At 38.5% G+C, this 19,100-nt stretch overlaps 1 long non-coding RNA gene across 1 annotated transcript in view; it reads left to right on the top strand.

The window, feature by feature from the left end:
• Positions 1 to 19,100, top strand: part of LOC116573652 — a 101,241-nt gene that overhangs the window by 30,136 nt on the left and 52,005 nt on the right. Inside the window, exon 2 of the long non-coding RNA XR_004278911.1 lies at positions 4,645 to 4,829. This is a non-coding gene — a long non-coding RNA (uncharacterized LOC116573652). The remainder of the gene's footprint in view (positions 1 to 4,644; positions 4,830 to 19,100) is intronic.

Below are 19,100 nucleotides of genomic sequence, written 5' to 3' on the forward strand. Positions count from 1 at the left end.
CTGCCATACCTTTTCAGAGCCTTAGTTACCCCATTACTAAGCGGGCTAGATTGTACAACAACAGCCAGCTTTCGCTAAGTGCCATGTGTTATGCTCAGGTCTAAATTTTGGTTGGTATTATCTCAGATAAGCCTTATAAACAACACTATGAGATTGTTCTTACTATGAACCTGTCATAGGATGAAGACAACAAAGCCAAGAAAAATTGAACAGCTCATCCCATGTCACACAGCCAGTAGGTGGGAGAGCTAGGATCAGAACCCAGATGATCTGAGTCCATGGATGGGCTTTTGAACTCTATACTCTATGTTGGTAGTAGTTCTTTCTAGTAAAGTCAAGCTGAAAGTCTAAAAAAATGTACTACCCTGTATTTCTAAATCTTGAAATTGTTCTCTACATCTTCTATTATCACCAGATGGGTGTAATTTGCCTTCTGTGATGCTAGTTCTCACTCTGCCCTGCCGACTTCCCTTCCTTGGTCCAGTACTACTCACTGACCACATCTATGATTGGGATCCCTGGCCTCAGAAAATCCATGAGCATAGATTCTTGGAAACCAGCAGTCCCTCAGAACCGAAGAAACCTACTTGCTACCAGGAAAGCTCTATATCCCAAAAGGCTGAAGACCTTTCAGAGAGAATAGCTTCTTACTCTAGATCTGAAAAGTCCGTACATTTTCCCCCTATAGTTCAAATATTTGAAATTGGTTTTGCAGTCGTAATTGTCTCTTACCCCAAGGCAAGAGCGAGATTAGTCAAAGAGCTAATTATGCAGATTTCTCTATTAGATTTCTTCAGCTTAACAGATTTTGAAAGCACTTGCCTATCTACCGTAGAGAAAACATTGATTTCTGTGGCTAGACACCTACTGGGCAGAAATTTCAGATCAGGCCTCACTGTGTTACACATGGAATTGAATAATAATGCTGGCTGGAGTGGCCATTACAAGGTTCTAGTCCAAGGCTGTCTATTGCTGGTTTATTATAGTCATGTAGCTAGCTACCCCCTTAGCCACTGGCCCACCAGCAGGACCAGAGTATGTTAGTAACAGAATTTTCACTGGATTATTTGGCTTTTTTCTACTTGCAGGTGAAAAAATGGGCTGGTAAAACATTTGAGTGGGTTGGAATGCTTTTATACATAATTATAAAGCAGCAACAACCCAAGGGTCTGTTTCTTTCCAATGTTAAGAAACAGATTTTAAAATCTCAGTATGTGCTTCAGAGTTAATTGACAGAGATTTGAAAGACCCCTTTATACTCAAGCTAAATTGTACAAATAAAAGAACAACATTCAAAAGAGGGGAGGAACTTAAGACCAGCAACACAACAAGGTTGCTGCGGATATGCTTTTCAATCATCAGCTGAATTTCCTCTTCCTATGACCAGCTGGTTTATGGATGTCTCATTTGTAAACCAACCTCTGCTACAAATTAATTGTCTGATGTTGACCAAATCACTTAGCTGCTGCTTATTTGTTAAAAATGAGAGAGGTGACTTAATCTCAAAAATACCATTTACCTAAAAACGGGGGCTTTGGTCAATAGAGATGGGTTTTTTTTTTTTTAATTCTAATTTTTTTTAATTACGTTCAATTAGCCAACATATAGTACATTGTTAGTTTTTGAATAGAGATATGTTTAAATCCTAGGTTCCACATGTACTAGCTTTGTGACTCTGGCCAAGTATAACCTCTCTAAGCCTCGATGTTTTCATCTGTGAAATGGGTACTAATACACATGTCTTACAGGGTATTGCAAGGAATGAACTAGATAATGCACATAAAACATCTTGCGTAGTGGTTCTCACTAGGGCTAACTCTGCCCTTTTCCCCAGGGTATATTCAACAATATCTGAAGGCCTTATTGGTTGTCATGACTGGGGGTGCAAATGGCATCTAGTGAGTAGAGGCAAGGGATACTTTTCAACATCCTACACACACAGAACAGCATCCCACAACAAAATGTCAATCTTGGGGAGGTTGGAAATCCCTGGACATAACATAAGGCTCACTGTTGGCACTCAGTAAATGCTGGTGATGGCGGCTTTGGTGGCTCCAGAGACCAACACTGGAGAGGATACAAAAGTCTTGAGGTGTTGACTCAGTGAGGATACATTTTTCTTTTGGAAAAGGAGACAGTTTTTCTTGCAGGGCTCTTCTCTGATCAGGTCAGAAAAGCCCTGGGCCTGAAATGAGGCCCAAGACCTCTTTATACCCAAGACCTACAGACAACAGCAGAATATTTATCCCATATCCCAAGTCCAAATTCAGCCAAATAACATAAGACCCCGGAATTTTCCACTATTCTCTCAACCTAAACAGAAAGGGCTCCAAACTTAATTAATTTGCATTAAAATTCCTCCCTTTCCCACTATTAATTCCAATAATAATTTACTATAGGTCAACCATAAATCATTTACTCCAAAAAGTCCTAAGCAGTAATTACTCCTTTCCAATTCAGTGCACTAAATTAGATTATAATTATTAGTCACACTTGCAGCTTGTATTTAGACTCCGACTCCAGCCAACACAAAACAAATGTTTGGAATGTTTATAAGCACTTTCTTTCTCTTTAACTTGACAGGATTTTTTTTTTTTTTTAAATTCAATAGAAACCATCATACAAAAATAGGGTTTGCCTGGCATCATGCATATTATAAGAATGAACAGCCTGGCAGACATCCACACACACAGTTCCATAACCTCCACGGATGTGGCAGGCCAGAGGAAGGGGATGTTATCAAAGTATAAAAAGAGGTCCACTGGCTCTGGATTATCTTTCCAAGGGGTCTATAAGGTGACCTGAAAAATCTCATGTATTTATTTGTGGTTTACTATTAGTCTCCTCCTTGCCCACTAGACTTCAAGCTCCAGGAAGAAGCATAGCACAAGCTCCAGAAAGAAGCATAGCACAGTGATAAGAAAAGTGAATTTGGAAATCACATTTTATGGATCCATACACCTGGCTAGGATATTGCCAATACATCTACTAGCACTAGGATGTTGGGAAGGTTCTTCTTTAAAACTCAACTTCTCACTGGATACTGTATATCCTGTTGATTATGGCTATATCACAGAGTTTTGGTGAGAGTAAAACAGAATAATGCCAAGGACCTTGTAAGAGTGTAAACATGTAAATGTTGGCCATTACTATATCATTATTAGGGCAAAAACTGTATCTTCTGTTTACAAGTGTAGATTTAGTCCCCAGTACCTTGCTTGCAGAAATTACCAGCTTACTAGATTACTAGTGGTTGAATGACTGAAACGTAGACTACTGGCTAGCAGGATGACTTGGGCAACTTACTTAATCTCCCTGAACCTCAGCATATTGATCTATAGGGGAAGAGGGCTGTTAAAAAAAATGAATGATATCACATTTCTGACAATGTATGATATAAAACATTTGCTTAATGAATGTTGGGTGTTATTATGATTATCCTCATAGTGGGGCACCTGGCTGGCTCAGTCAGCAGAACATGGGACTCTTTATCTTGGGGTCATGAGTTTTAGCCCAAGTTATTGTGTGTAGATCTTACTTTAAAAAAAAAAAAAAAAGATTACTCCCACAGTTAGCTATGTGTACCCTGTGCAAATCTCTTAATTCGAAACTCTGGTTTCCTTATATGAACAAACAGACATTGATTCTGTTTCTCAGGTAGAAGTGGGGAGTTGGTTATAGGCAGTAAGGAGGATTTACCAGGAAGGTGTGATGGAGAGAGAATATTTATAATGGACCGATCATCATGATGAGCCATGGGGAGATAAGGATGGACGTGTCTGTAAGAGGTAAATGGATAAGGAAAAAGATGTAGATTCACTGGAATGGAGCCCCTCTATTCTCTGTTGCAGCAGAAGTGCCAAAATGAGGGAGGCAGCAGTCTGGCAGCTAGAGTGGGATGTTTGAAATGAATTTTTAGAAGAGGTGTAGGTATGGGTGCTAATGTCAATTCCTCCCATGTCACTTTATACACCTTAACATACATAAAATATTTGCTGCAGAATGGATTCTTCAAGCCCTTCTTTTCCCTGGAAGAGGATGCTTAGAGCTTGTGTGGAAAATTTAAACCATAAATGAAAATATTTACCACATAATCTTTCTTGCTATCTCACTGACATGCAGAATCAGTGCTACTTCTCCACGATTCATTTGGTAAATATTCACTGAGGGCCTACTATGTAGCAGACACTCTTCTGTATTCTTGGGACACAGTACTGTATTGACCGCCCCCTCCCAAAATGGAAATCTCATTTTATGTGGTTCAACTGAATTTTCATGAACCAAACAAAGATCTCTGCCTGTGTGGTGCTTACATTCTGATAGAGACAAAGGATGATGAAAATTGAAGTAAGTCTTTAATACGTTGACTATAGTATATAGAAAAGATAAGGGCTATGGAAAAGGTAGAGCAGAGCAAACAATGGAGGCTCAGGGGTATCAGTAGGTCTGATCTTAAATAGTGTGTTCAAGGTAAGCTTATTGAAGTGACATTTAAGTAGTATTCCAAGAAACAATCCAACTCGGTCTTCTCCTGAGGGGGCTGAGAAGCTGACTACTCAAGACATCCTCTAGATCCCAGCTTTTGAGGGTTCCAGATCATCACCATCTGTTCCCCCATTTCTAAACATGATTTTCTTTCTCCAGCAGGGTAAAATCCCCATCATGAAGAGGCTTTCCCACGATAAAATGCATCCTGTGATCTCCTAGCACAGCTGAAGAATCACCATCCCAGTTTGTTGGCTTCACATGGCCAGTTCCTGCTCTCAGTCTCCTGGGATGTGACAGTGTACTTCTGGCAACACAAAGCTGGTGGCAGCACAACAAGCAAGGTACCGACTATACCCATCCCTTCTAAAAACCACTAGGGTTTTTCTAGCTCCTAAAATAAAGTAATTAAGGAGGAGTATGCCTTGAAGAGTGAGAATATGCCTTTTGGGAAGAGACCTTAGTCAGTTTCTTACCCAATCATATCAGCCATAGAGGAGACAGGAAACATGTGATCATTATCCAGGTGGTTCCCATTGGACCTCTGCAGGAATCAATGCAGACTATTGTGTGGGAGATTAATGAGAATAAGATTCTGTAGCTTCAACTAATAGGGATATCAGCAGCTGGTCCTTGTTTAGTGGAAGGTGAAGATCAAGAAAGTAGTAAATAACCTCAACTTGATCTTCACATCCCACTAAACCAGGAGCAGTTGTTGATATTCCTATTAGATGAATCTACAGGAGCTAATTCTCATTGAACTCAAAATGGATGAAAGACCTCAATGTGAGAGAGAAATCCATCAAAATCCTAGATGAGAACGTAGGCTCTTCAACATTGGCCACACAACTTCTTTCCAAAACATGTCTCCAAAGGCAAGGGAAACAAAAAAGAAAATTAACTTTTGGGACTTCATCAAGATAAAAAGCTTCTGCACAGCAAAGGAAACAGTCAGTAAAATAAGGATGCAACCCACAGAATGGGAGAAGATATTTGCAAATGACACTACAGACATAGGGCGGATATCCAAGATCTATAAAGAACTTCTCAAACTCAACACTGAAAAAACAAATAATCAAGTCAAAAAATGGGCAGAAGACATGAGCAGACACTTCTCCAAAGAAGACCTACAAATAGCAAACAGACACATGAAAAAATGTTCATCATTTTAGCCATCAGAGAAATTCAAATCAAAACCACATTGAGATACCATCTTACACCAGTTAGAATGGCAAAAATTGCTAAGGCAAGAAACAACAAATGTTGGAAAAGTTGTAGAGAAAGGGAACCCTCTTACACTGTTGGTGGGAATGCAAGTTGGTGCAGCCACTTTGGGAACAGTGTGCAAGTTTCTCAAAAAATTAAAAATAGAGCTATGCTAGGACCCAGCAATTGCATTACTGGGCACTTACCCCAAAGATACAGATATAGTGAAAAGAAGGGCCATATGCACCCCAGTGTTCATAGCAGCAATGTCCACAATAGCCAAACTGTGGAATGAGCCAAGATGCCCTTCGACAGACAAATGGATGAAGAAGATGTGGTCCATATATACAATGGAATATTATGCAGCCATCAGAAAAGATGAATACCCAACTTTTGTATCAATGTGGATGGAACTGGAGGAGATTAGGCTAAGTGAAATAAGTCAAACAGAGAAAGTCAATTATCATATGGTTTCACTTACTTGTGGAACATAAGGAATAGCATGGAGGACATTAGGAGAAGGAAAGGAAAAATGAAGGGGGAGACTATGGACTCCGGGAAACAAACTGAGGGTTTTAGGCAGGAGGAGGCTAGGGGATGGGTGAGCCCAGTGATGAGTATTAAGGAGGGCATGACTGCATGGAGCACTGGGTGTTATATGTAAACAATGAATCATGGAACACTACATCAAAAACTAATGACGTACTGCATAGTGACTAACATAACATGATAAAAAAAAGAAAGAAAAAAGAGGACCCGAAGCAAAAAATGATAAGCAGTAGTATCAGGAATAAAACCCAACCCATATTACTGTCTGGGATGTAGATCTCACATCCTACTTACTGGCTACTCAAGTTGATACCAAAGAAGCCACTGTCTGTAGCCTCCAAAAATAACTCCTCTGGTCAGAATCTAAATGAAGAAATTGATTTTAAATAAAGAAATATTTCTCTATCCTATCAATATAGCTTATCTTTAAATGTTTAGAAGAAACATCTATAAAAATACATTTGTTGAGGTCATTGTCATGGAAGAGTAAGATAGAGAGCAAATATCTATTCGTCTAATTTAATCAGGACAAACAACTCAACTGGACAATTTGAGCCCCTAAAGAAGAACTGATTTTTGTCCAGTGTGCAATTAAGACAAGTGTTTAAGTTGTTTAAACCACTTCTTATATATTTATATCATTGCTTTAGTCCTTTGCTTTCTGGACACATTGTGAATATTTTTTTGAGTTGGGAAGATTCTTCACTTACTCAACTTAGTATTCTTCTTCTTAAACAAGGCCTAAAATGAAATCAGTTAAACACTCAAGGGTAGAATCACTTCCAAATTTTCAGTGCAACCTTAATTCTAATTTGTGAATTCGAAATCAACTCTGCACTCATTTAGATAATTGTTTGAGCTCTAGGTTTTCTATTACTCTACCAATCATGCCAAATCTGTTGGGAGTTTTTTTTTAGCATGGAGGAGAAAATGAATGTTAGCTTTTTAAGATCTTTTAAAGAAAGAATTAAGTGTTTTCTTTCAATTGAACCATTTATTTAAACTAGTGTGAACATATGGTTTAACAATCAACTATTAAGATAACAATCAAATAAAGGTATTTCTTTTTTAAGTGGTTCTGAATTAATATTCACCTGGGCTAGGCTTAGAAATAACCTGGTCTAATAATTCTTGTCCTTTTTTGGGTCAGGTTTCCCTTTGAGACTCTAATAGAAGTTATGGATCCTCTCCCCCAGAAAATCCATATGTGTATAATTTCAAGAGCTTTATGAACCTGGTAGCCATATGGAATCTACATTCAAAAATCTGTAATTCAGACCAAGCCCCTCCCTTTTTAATGAAAAAAAAATTTTTTTTGAAGTTCCAGTTCAAGATGGCAAGTAGGAAGATCCTGAGTTCACCTCCTCCCATGGACACATCAAGTGTACAGATACATTAGGGACAATTTCCTCTTAATAAAACTTAAGGGCTGCCTGAGTGATGACAATGCATTGGGTGGGCAAATGAGAAGAAAACCACATCAAAGCAGGTAGGAGAGGCAGGATACAATCTCACCATAAGAAGGCTGTCCTCATTAACATTGCTGGTTCTCACTTTGTCAGTAATTCGTAGTGTGGTCTGCATCTAGCACACTCATATTTAGAAAACCAAGGGAACACTAAACGTTTTTCCCTTTATCCTTCAAATTTCTTCAATCTACGTGTTTTGGGAAAATACTGCTTTCCTTCCCCAATTCTTCAGCTATTGTCTACTATAATAAGCCAGCTTGAATTTCTCAGGTCCTATTATTTCCTTTTTCTTGACAACATAAGGGAAGAATATAAGCCCTCCCAGGCACAGCACACTGAGAAATGTTGGGGGCAGGGAATGGACAAAATAGTTGTTGTGAAGGAATTAATGACTGACATTTACAACACGCCTACTTTATATTAGACATGTAGATGTATTTGGGGTTTTAATGCAAAATTTGCCTCCTCAATTATTCCACTTCTTTACTCTAGAAAAGCATCAAACTCTTCATAGTTGAGTGCTAGTCTTTATTCCAAAGAGGTTCAGTGTCTCAGGTCCAACACTATTGTATTTATCATTGCTGGGTTTATAGAATGACACTTTTTTCAATGTCTTCCTTTGTGTTTTGTATCTTGGGCTTCGAAGATGAGCCCATTCTCTGATATTTAAGATGATCTCCTTCTTCATTCTACTCACACATTTCTCTCTGAATTTCGGAACTTTTCAGATTAAAACCATCTTTATTAAACAGGCAGATTTGGAAATGTAAAGCAGACATTGAAAAATAGTTCTTTAAAGTGCCTTTTTAATTTCATGAAACACTCTTTCACCTTTTACCTAGTAATTGTAATTGCCTAAGTTATTTTCCAGGACACAACAAAAAGTAGGGAAATGTAAGAAAATAAAATAGTATCCCGAGTTTGAATGTTAATGTCTAGAATGCATTGAAAGCAAACAGGACTCCTAAAACTCAAGCTTGAATTCTTCTGAGCTACTTTTGCAATTTACACAACACCTCCTTTTTCTTAACTCAGCCTTAAAATCTTCTCCCCCTCCCATTTGCTTATGCAGAGTTGACTGCCTCCGAGATTCCTGCTGAGTTATTTCTGTTATGGGATCTGACCTGCTGTTGAGCTACTCAACATCTCATCTGTTATTTGGGTCTTCTCTCTTCCATATAAGCCCTCCCCCGTTGCTTTGTCAGCTCCTCTGCCCTCTGATCCTCTGAAAGGACCAAGGAAGGAGAGAGCGAGAAAGGCAGGCTCCTGCTGATGTTTATTCTCATCAATCCTAGCAAGCCCTTCTTCCCTAAACATAAAACTCCTTACCACCAGTATTTCCTAAAATGAATCTCAATGTTAATAGTTTTATTTAGGGGAAAAAAATTTTTCTGGTCAAATAAATTTGGGAACTGCTGACTTAAAATCAAATGAGTTTCTTTATTACAGAACTTCTTCAAGCTTTTAATATGCTAATATGCACTGTGAATCTCTTAGGGGGTGATAGAGTATACAGGGTTTCCCAAACCCATTTTACTGCAAAGTAGGTTTTTTTTCTTTTTCTTTTTGTTTCTGGGAGCATATTTTGAAACTAATCTTTTAAGGAACACAATTTGCTTAAACTCATTTTAATTTTTCTCTTTTCTTTAGCCCAGTATTTTCCAAACTTCCACCATTCAGTTATGACCGTCATAATTTCCACTAACAATTTTCTTTAAATCAACTCACTTTTCTACTTAAATAAATTTATTTGAAAAGGAAAAGACTATAAATGGAATTTAAAAATCACTTGACATAAATGGAAAATAACCATCAAATTAAGTAGAAAGAAGCAATGTTATTTAGAAATTTAAAAAATATAATCAAAACAGTATAGTACTGGCACAAAAGTAGGCACATAGATCAACAGAACAGAATAAAGATCTAAGAAATAAATTCACAATTATATGCTCAATTAATCTAAGCTAAGGAGGCAATAATATCCAATGGGGAAAAGACAGTCTTTTCAATAAATGGCATTGGGAAAACTGGACAGCTACATGTAAAAGAATGAAAGTAGACCACTTTATAACCTCATACAGAAAAATAAACTCAAAATGTATTAAAGACCTAAATGTGAGACCTGAAACCATAAAAATCCTAGAAGAGAACATAGGCAGTCAGTTCTCTGACATCAGCTGTAACAACATTTTTCCAGGTATTCTCCCCATGCAAGGGAAACAAAGCTAAAATAAACTACTGAGACGACATTCAAATAAAAAGCTTTTACGTAGCAAGAGAAACAATCAACAAAACTAAAAGACAACCTACTTAGTGGGAGAAGATCTTTGCAAATGATATATCTAGTAAGGTATTAGTGGCCATAAATAGAAAAAAACTTATGCAACTCAATGCCCCCAAAACAATCAGATTAAAATATGGGCAGAGGACTTGAATAGACATTTTTTTCCAAAGACATACAGATAGCCAACAGACCACATGAAAAGATGCTCAACATTACTAATCATCAGGGAAATGCAAATCAAAACCACAGTAAGTATCACTTTATACCAGTTATTTTTTTTTTTTTTTATTTCCAGCATAACAGTATTCATTATTTTTGCACCACACCCCGTGCTCCATGCAATCCGTGCCCTCTATAATACCCACCACCTGGTACCCCAACCTCCCACCCCCCGTCCCTTCAAAACCCTCAGATTGTTTTTCAGAGTCCATAGTCTCTCATGGTTAGAATGGCTAAAATCAAAATGAAAAGAAATAACGAGTGTTGGCAAGGATGTAAGGAAATGGTATCCTTGTTTCCTGTTGATGGGAATGTACTACAACAATTAAAAATTAAAAATAGAAATATCGTATGATCCAATAATCCAAGCACTAATTCAAAAAGATACCTGCACCCTTATGTTTACTGCAGCATTATTTACAATAGCCGAGATATGGAAGCAACCTAAGTGTCCATCAGTAGATGAATAGATAACACAAATGTAACACACACACGCACACATGCGTGTGCACACACACATGCACACACTGGAATATTATGTCCATTAAAAGGATGAGGTTGTACCATTTGAGATGACACGGATGGACCTAGAGGATGTTATGCTAAATGAAACAAGTCAGTCTGAGAAAGAAAAATACCATATGATTCCACTCATAAGTGGAATCTAAAAGAAAAAAACCCACAAATAAATAAACAAACAAAAAGTAGAATCAGACCTATAAATACAGAGAACAAACTAATGGTTGCAGTGGGGGAAAGGGCAAAATGGGTGAAGGGGAAACAGAGGTACAGTCTTCCAGTTATAGAATGAATAAATCAAGGGACTAAAAACCACAGCATAAAAAATATAGTTAATGATATTGTACCAGCACTGTAATGGGAAGATGGTAGCTACACTTGTGATGACCATAACACAATGCATGAACTTGTCCAGCCACTAAGTTGTGAACCTAAAACTAATGTTGTAACATTATATGTATAACCACACTGAAATAAAAAAAAAAAATACGGAAATTAAAAAAATAAATAGTGGAATTCAGGTATTACTACATTAAACTGGTTTATATAAATACATGCCTGAGAATGAATTTCTCCTGAGAAGAATTGAGTTAATAATAAAAATCAAATAATATTAGAGGCCATCTGGTCACTGTTGCTCATTTTCAATGATCATGAAGATTCACCATTGAGAGCATTCTGTTTTTTGTTAATAGTTTTTAAAAAAATTTATTTATTTATTTGAGAGAAAGAGAGACACAGAACACAAGGAAGGGTAGCAACAGCAGGTGGAGAGGGAGAGAAGCAGACTCCCTGCTGAGTAGGGAGCCTGATGTGGGGCTCGATCCCAGGACTCTGGGATCATGACCTGAGCCAAAGTACACACTTAACCAACTGAGCCACCCACGCACCCCTGTAGAGAGAGAATCTTAATTCCTCTGTGCAAAGTAGACCAAAGCTGTTTAAACATTTTCAGAGATAGAGCTGGAAACTAAGAACTGATTTCTTTTAATTTTTTTTTTTCTTTTTACTAGGCACTTGGTTTCTTACCTTATTATTATTATTATTATTTTTTTGGTTAATGAAAAATTTCAAAACAGGGTATCTATCTCCTACAATCAACAAATATTAGCATTTTTTACATAATCATTTCTTGGCTGACTTATTTTTATGTAAACTTTTAACTGACATTACATACACTATTGCTGAACTATTTTAAAGTAAATTAATGATATCATGATACTTCATCCCCCAATTTTTCAGCATGCATCTCCAAAACCTGTTTTCCGGCATACCTACAATACTGTTACCTGTCATGCCTAACACATCTAATATTCAGCTCATATAAGAACTTTTGTTCAAGGAAACTTTTGTTTCAAGAAGCCATTGAATGATCTCCAAATGGTCTTCTTTTGAGAACATCAGGTTGTTTTGTACTGTCCAGAAAGTGATACAAAAAACACTCCTTATCTGTTCGCCACTGCCATTTAATTGGGGGATATACTGATGAAATCCTTTTATAAATATTTCCAGCTTTACCTCATGACATTCAAAGTATTTTGAATTCGTTTTTCAGATGAATTGATAAATAAAACCTTCTATTAGTTGTTTGATGAAATGGAGGACCAAGATTAGAGGAGATTAGAGAAGAGGGCAGTGCTGTGTCTGATGGATAGAAATAATAAAAGAAGTAGCTGTATGTTGAGTGCTTGCCATGAGCCAGGCACTAGACCATATCCGGTATCTCATATCTATTATCTTATTTCATGGTCCACACATCCTATGAAGTACCGTGTTGTTCTCAGGATGGCTGTACACAGTTGGGTAAGAGTTAAGCAGAGCATGAAATCCAGCTGTTGTACCACTCCCCAAACTCTGTCCATCAGGACATTTGAGGGTCCTTCCCCAATACATAATGGTCTCTTGTGGGGTCTGGACAGAGCCATGCCAGGTTTTATAGGGGAGACATCCGAGGTGCAGGGCAAGACCCAAATCCATGTCTTTTTGTAACTAGATTTATCCTCTTAACCACCTTCTGCTGCCTCCCAGAAAACAGAACTTAAATAAAAATTGTTTATGAGGGCAGTGGGAAGAAAGACCCTGAAAAAGCTTAGGGGAAACACAACGGGCCATGCTCCTAAAGAGAACTGTGGTAAAATGAGCTTTTCTGTCATGGTGGACAAAGAGCTTTTACGCATAGAACAGCCAGGAGATTATGCAGTGAGAGGTGGTTAGTTTTAGCGAAGAAGTGATCCATCTTTGTCTTGGCTCCACACCAAAGAACATGGAGGCCTGGCACAAAAAGAATCACCTACATGGGTTTGGGAACAGCCTAGTGAATAAAGAAATGGCAGCTTTCTCATGTCAAGCAGCTGCAGGAAGGGAGAGGATGTAAGAGAGACAGGGGAGAGAGCCATGCTCATACCATGAGGCAAACAGCAGGGAATAGTCCAGAAATGTTGGCACTGCTCTCTGACCTCCTGGGACCATGAGCAACCAAGTCAGGGCACTTCCCATTAGAGGCAGGGGTTTTGCATGTTCCTGGTCAGAGCAGAACCCATGACCATCAACTTTATTTTGGCCAGAACTCCCAAACACTCGAAAGTGTTGTATTCTGTTGCTGTACTCCAACAGGATGGGATCTTGTTTTCGCTTACTTTTAAGTTTTTGTTCTTGCTCATTTAACTGTTAACTCTTGAAACACAGCCCAGGCCATTCTGCCGGGCCAGCCATTCTGTGGAGAGCTTTATTAGCATTATCTGAGTTTATTTGATCTTCACGATAATTATGAGAGAGAGAGAGCGATAGCATAGTCGCATTTCACAGAGGAGGAAACTGAATTTTCCAAGGTCATATACTCAGGAAATAAGGGGGGTTATAGCACAACCTCACATCAGCCTGACTCCAGAGTCCACCTTCATGCCCACGATGTTACACTGTCTCCTTTTGGGTCATCTAGGGGGGAAACTCCTTGTGGTTTTTGTTCATGGGGCTCTGAAGCCAAGGCAGGCTGTTCAATTGTCTACCATCCTGGTCTGCTGATTAAGTAGCAGGTAGGAGGGGGAAAATCAGGAGCGACCGTCTCTTTTTAAAGGAAAGAATAAAGTAGGAGGGTCACTGTGACTGGAGAATTCTACAAATGAGATGTGAGCCTTGCGACCAAAATAACAACTTCTATTAATAGAGTCCAGTAGGAGAAAGACCCAAGAAAAGGCATCCTGACCTGCGCGAACAGATGTTCCAGAGGCAGGAGGTGTCTGGAGGACCAACGTGTTCATTTTAACTTAGTAGGAAAATCAGACAAGTCATGAAAGGCTCTATTTCCCTTCTCCCTTTTCTTTCTCTCTTAAATTCATCTTTATTGAAGTATAATTGGCATATATAATTATAAGATATTTAAACATGTCGATTGGATACAAGTATACATTGTGAAAGGACCCCTCCTGTCCCCCTAATTAACGCGTCCATCACCTTTCATATTTTTTTTTGATGAGAACATTTGAGTTTTGCTCTCCTAGCAAATTTTAATTATACTATACAGTGTTCTCAACTCTAAACAGCAGCTGTGTTTTCCATGAGATCCTCAGACCTCATTCATCTTAGAGCTGAGAGTTTATTCCTTTTTACTCACCTCTCCCTCTTCCTTTTACTGCCTACCCGTCTGTACTCCTGGAAACCACTTTTCCCCTGTTTTTATGAATTTGACTTTTTTTTTTTAAAAAAAAAGATTCCACATAAAAATGACACCACACAACATTTGTCCGTCTGGCTTTTTCCTGGCATAATGATCCTTAAGTTTCACCCATGTTGTTACAAATGGCGGGAATTCCTTCTCTCTCATAGCTGCGTGTTCCTCCTCCCTCTAGTTTCACCTGTGGTATGAAAGAAGCCCCAGGAGGCATTTGGAATCAATTTTTTTTGGGAGGGGGGACTCTTGACACCCTGTTAAAGCCTTAGGGTTACAAGAGTCAGAGTAGGCAGCATAAGAAGTATTAGCTAAAAAGCAAGAAAAGCACATTTGTTCTGAATATTCCGTGGAATTCAATAACCTAAGTTGAAGTTGTTTAATACACGTATTTTCGTTATAATACAAAACACTGGCTGAGTAAGACAGCTGAAGATTTTTTTTTTCCTTCCACTTATATTTCAGTTCTCAGCCAGAATTCCAACCAAATCTCAGTTCCCTCTGTTTATGACCTTGAGAAATATCTGAACTGAAAACCTGGTTGCATCAGCTTTAAATGTGGTAACAATGGTACTTAATTCTTGGAGCTTTTGTGAGAATCGAATGATAATTCAACAGGAAGCTCCTGCATAGCGTTCAGCAAATGTTGACTCTGAGAAAGTCTTGTGGTTTCTGCCCTGCAGTCATAAGCAATCCCTCTCCCCCACCACTAGGTGTCAGCATATCTAAGCTTCCAGAGCTGCTCCTTTGCCATTAATTTAATTCAACAAATACTTAACCGGAGCGCTTGCTCTAGCTATAACTCTCTTCCACCATGCTGGAGATAAAAAGCTGAGTAAGATGACCCTTGATTTCTTTTTTTTTTTTAGATTATTTGTTTATCTATTTATTTGACAGAGAGAGAGCGAGATCACAAGTAGGCAGGGAGGCAGGCAGAGAGAGAGGGAGAAGCAGGCTCCCCGCTGAGCAGAAAGCCGGATGCGGGGCTCGATCCCAGGACCCTGAGATCACGACCTGAGCTGAAGGCAGAAGCTTAACCCACTGAGCCACCCAGGTGCCCCAAGATGACCCTTGATTTTAAAGAGTTTATAACAGGACTATAAGTTCTGGCCGAGTTGCACAAGAACAATTGTTTTATTTGGCTGGCATGCTTTTGTTTATTTTAAATTGATTTAAACGTCTTTAGGTTTGGTCTGCAGTCTGTGCTTCACCCTCCTCCCCCAGCTCTCTTTTCTCATATTATTCTCAGCCCGGATGTGTTACCGTCCTGGCCCTGGCAGACATTTGAGACAGGGATCCCCTCCTCTGCTAATGCATTAAGCGAAGGATAATGCAGACTAGGAGAAAGACTATCTTGAGAGGTGAATCTGTGTAAATGCGCAGTGATAGGAGGAAGAGAAACCCGGTGAAAAACCATTTAATTGTTTTGCTGAGGCCTACACGGGTCCATCTCCACTATCTGCTACATAAAATTGTTTCCTGTCCTGTTCTGTCAAATAACAAAAAAGTTACAAAATAAAGAAAAAACCCAAACTGCTGATTGGTTTCTAAAACTTTCCAGAAGAAAAGGCTTCCAAAATGAAGCCTCATGTGGGTGATATTAAAAAGCAGGAATTGCTAAAATGGCCTGGACTGCCATGTTGTAAGTCCAATGCTCTATATCTGATTCTGACAGCTCCCAGGGAGGGAGCTCACATTTGGAACCATAAAACCTACTCAATGGAAGGGAGACGGCTTTGGTCAATGGGGAAACCCAGTGAATAAATAACTCAATGACTTGACCCAGGACCTACAGATTGTGGGAAATGGCAGCACAGAAACAAAACCCCTGCTTGCCCAGCTTCTTGTCACTCCTTTCTCACCATTTGATGGAGACAGATAATATTTTTGGCTTCAATAATTCATATTTTTGATCTTTCTGACCTGTAGTTACCGGCAATTCTCACTTCATTTCTTTCTGAGACGTGTTTTTGGACCTTGGAATCCTGGGCAGTTGTGTGTCCATGTGGCAAAGATGTAACATCAGCTGACCCTTAGGTTGTAAAACCACAGGAAACGTGAAATAGAAACGTCACCTCATCATTTGAGCAATCCAGGGGAAAAATAAAAAAAATAATCTGCTACTGAAGGGGAAGAAAAAGGCATACGGAATTGATTTTTGACATTGATTCAACCTACTGGGTCTTTGCCCAGTTCCTCTCTTTTCTTTGTATAAATGGAGCCAAGAGTAATACAGATAAATCAGGACCAACCGGTTCAAACGAAAGGACTCCGTTCGGAGATTTCATCTCTCAGTAGAAAGCTTTAGAATAAACACATCCATTCTCTCAGCTGCTCTTGCAGTGGTCCCCGCTTTAATTTTATGTTCTTCCAAAATCAGCTACATCATATCATGAAGTGGGGAAGGCTGCGGTTATCATTAGAGGACTTAACCACTCTTTGAAATTTGTTTCTTAACTTCAAACAAATCTTTAAACAAAGAATTGGTGATGTCAAGAGAGGTGTTTATGAATGAAGATGAATAAGACAAGAACGTGGCTTTTAAGGAGGAATGAAGTCCTAATGAATGGAGGGAGATAAAATAAAATAGACATTTCTCTCATACCAAGTAAGCCATAATAATGGAAGAAATCAGTGATAGATAGTTTGGGGGGATCAGAGAAATCTTTGCAAGAGAGACGGCATTGGTGTTGGGTCTTAAAGGTCTTAAAGGGTCTTAAAGGCTTCTCTGCTTAGAATGGCCACCTTACATTTTGGCTGGTAAAAAGTAATGAGAATAATTCTTTTAACATGTACTGTTTGAAAGCCCAATGTTCTGTGATTAACTATTCATCCTTTACTGCTCAGTTAATGCTGCCATCTTATCTGAGCTTAATATGAGCCTGATAGCAAAGATTCCTTCCTTGTTTGCGTTTCTGGTCTACTTAATTCATGTTGATTATTTTGTATGAGCCATATATGTAGAACTACATATATATATATATATATATATATAATATTATATACAATGTAATATATTAATATTAATATATGGAATATATATATATATTCCATCTATTTACTTGACTTAAAGCTTCTTGAAGGCAGGTATGATTTTGCATGTTATTTTAATTTAGCCCAGCACTTAGTTTACAGAGGAGTTTAAGAAGAATTTATTGAATAAAATAAGGTAGGTGATTGTCCAATCTTCACCTTTGGGGCATGTGTGGAAAAAGTCTATGTCTATGTTGACCATTTCTGTCTTCTTCATGACAAATACCACTACCATGGTCAAGACCACAAGCCATATTTCAGAAGGTTGAAAATAAAATGGTCATATGGATAGATCTTGAAGTTCTCTATCCTTTGTGATGTGTCCCACACACAGCCCAGTCTATTCTAATATGTAGTTTTTATGGAAATGGTTTTGAACTTTACATGAAACTATTGTGTAAAGACAATGAAACGCAACCTTTGTAGAAAATTATATCAAGATGAAGATACATGACTTTGAACTCCTGAGGCTTACTTTTTTTGTTACAGTGTATGTGTGTTAGCTTTTAGCTCCTTTTAAAATCAGAAAGCTTGGGAGATTAAAAACTGAAAGAGTTTGTGCCGAAGACTGCTCAGGGGCCGAAATAATAGAACACCACATCACTTACCCATCAGTTCAAGCCTTTTCTTTTGTCATATAAAAATTACCGAGGTTAATAGGCTGGCTCCAGCCTTGTTCCCCAACTCGCCAGAGGGGTTTAAATTCAGGATCTGAAGGCTACATAAGACAGACATTATCGAGTCTGTCTAAATTGTCTCTACACAAAGACCTATCATGAAAGAAGACAGCTCTAGGGGCTCAGCTTTATTGGCCCAGGATCCAATGGGATACCATTAAGCATTTTGAAAAATAACAGCAAAAAAAGCTTAGAATGTATGTGGTCATTTTCGTGCTCAAGAATATTAAGAGGTGGCTACTTTTACTACCATACGAATGAGAAAACTGAAGCTCAAGAAGTTTCTGCAAGTTGCCCAAGGTTACTCAGTTGGCGAGCAGTAGAGCAGTGAGTTGAACCTTGTGGTTTTGTGCCTACAATATTGAGGGCTAAGCAATTTTGCCTTCGTTGGAATTCCACCCCCCCTCTATATGACACTTTGAGAATATGCCCACCCTCCTCTAAGAAGATAGACTAGCCACAGAAACAGATTCCATGCCAGGTTCTAGATTTTACTACAAGTTGGTTCTTGAACCTTCATGAAAGAGAGTCTGGTATAATTTAGTGTTACATCAATATTCTCTGAATGAATAACATGTCTCTCAGTAGATCCCTTCTTTGTCAAGCTCTGGATTCAGGATAGCATAGTCAATGGCGGAGTCCAAGAGAATATTCCACCTTTCTACCCAGATGCTGCCTAGAAAAGGAAAGCATGTGGATATGAGCATTAGCGGGGTATTCCTATACACTCTATTGCATTTGTGAAATTGCTATTAATTTTTCTCAATCCACTGCCATTTTAAGAGCTACTAGGCTGTGATTATATAGCAATTTACGTGCTATCTTTCCCTTTTCCATCAGCAATGCCAATGCATAATTAAACCATATGCTCTGAGGGGAAATACACTTCTGAGTACAGAAGTAAAAGCAAGATAGTGTCTCAAGAAAAGAGCACAGAAGCCAATTTAAATACTAAGTTAATGTTGGTATATTAATGTCAGAATATACTTTGGCGA

The sequence above is a fragment of the Mustela erminea genome, chromosome 14 (genome assembly GCF_009829155.1).
Source record: "Mustela erminea isolate mMusErm1 chromosome 14, mMusErm1.Pri, whole genome shotgun sequence".
Classification (NCBI taxonomy): domain Eukaryota; kingdom Metazoa; phylum Chordata; class Mammalia; order Carnivora; family Mustelidae; genus Mustela; species Mustela erminea.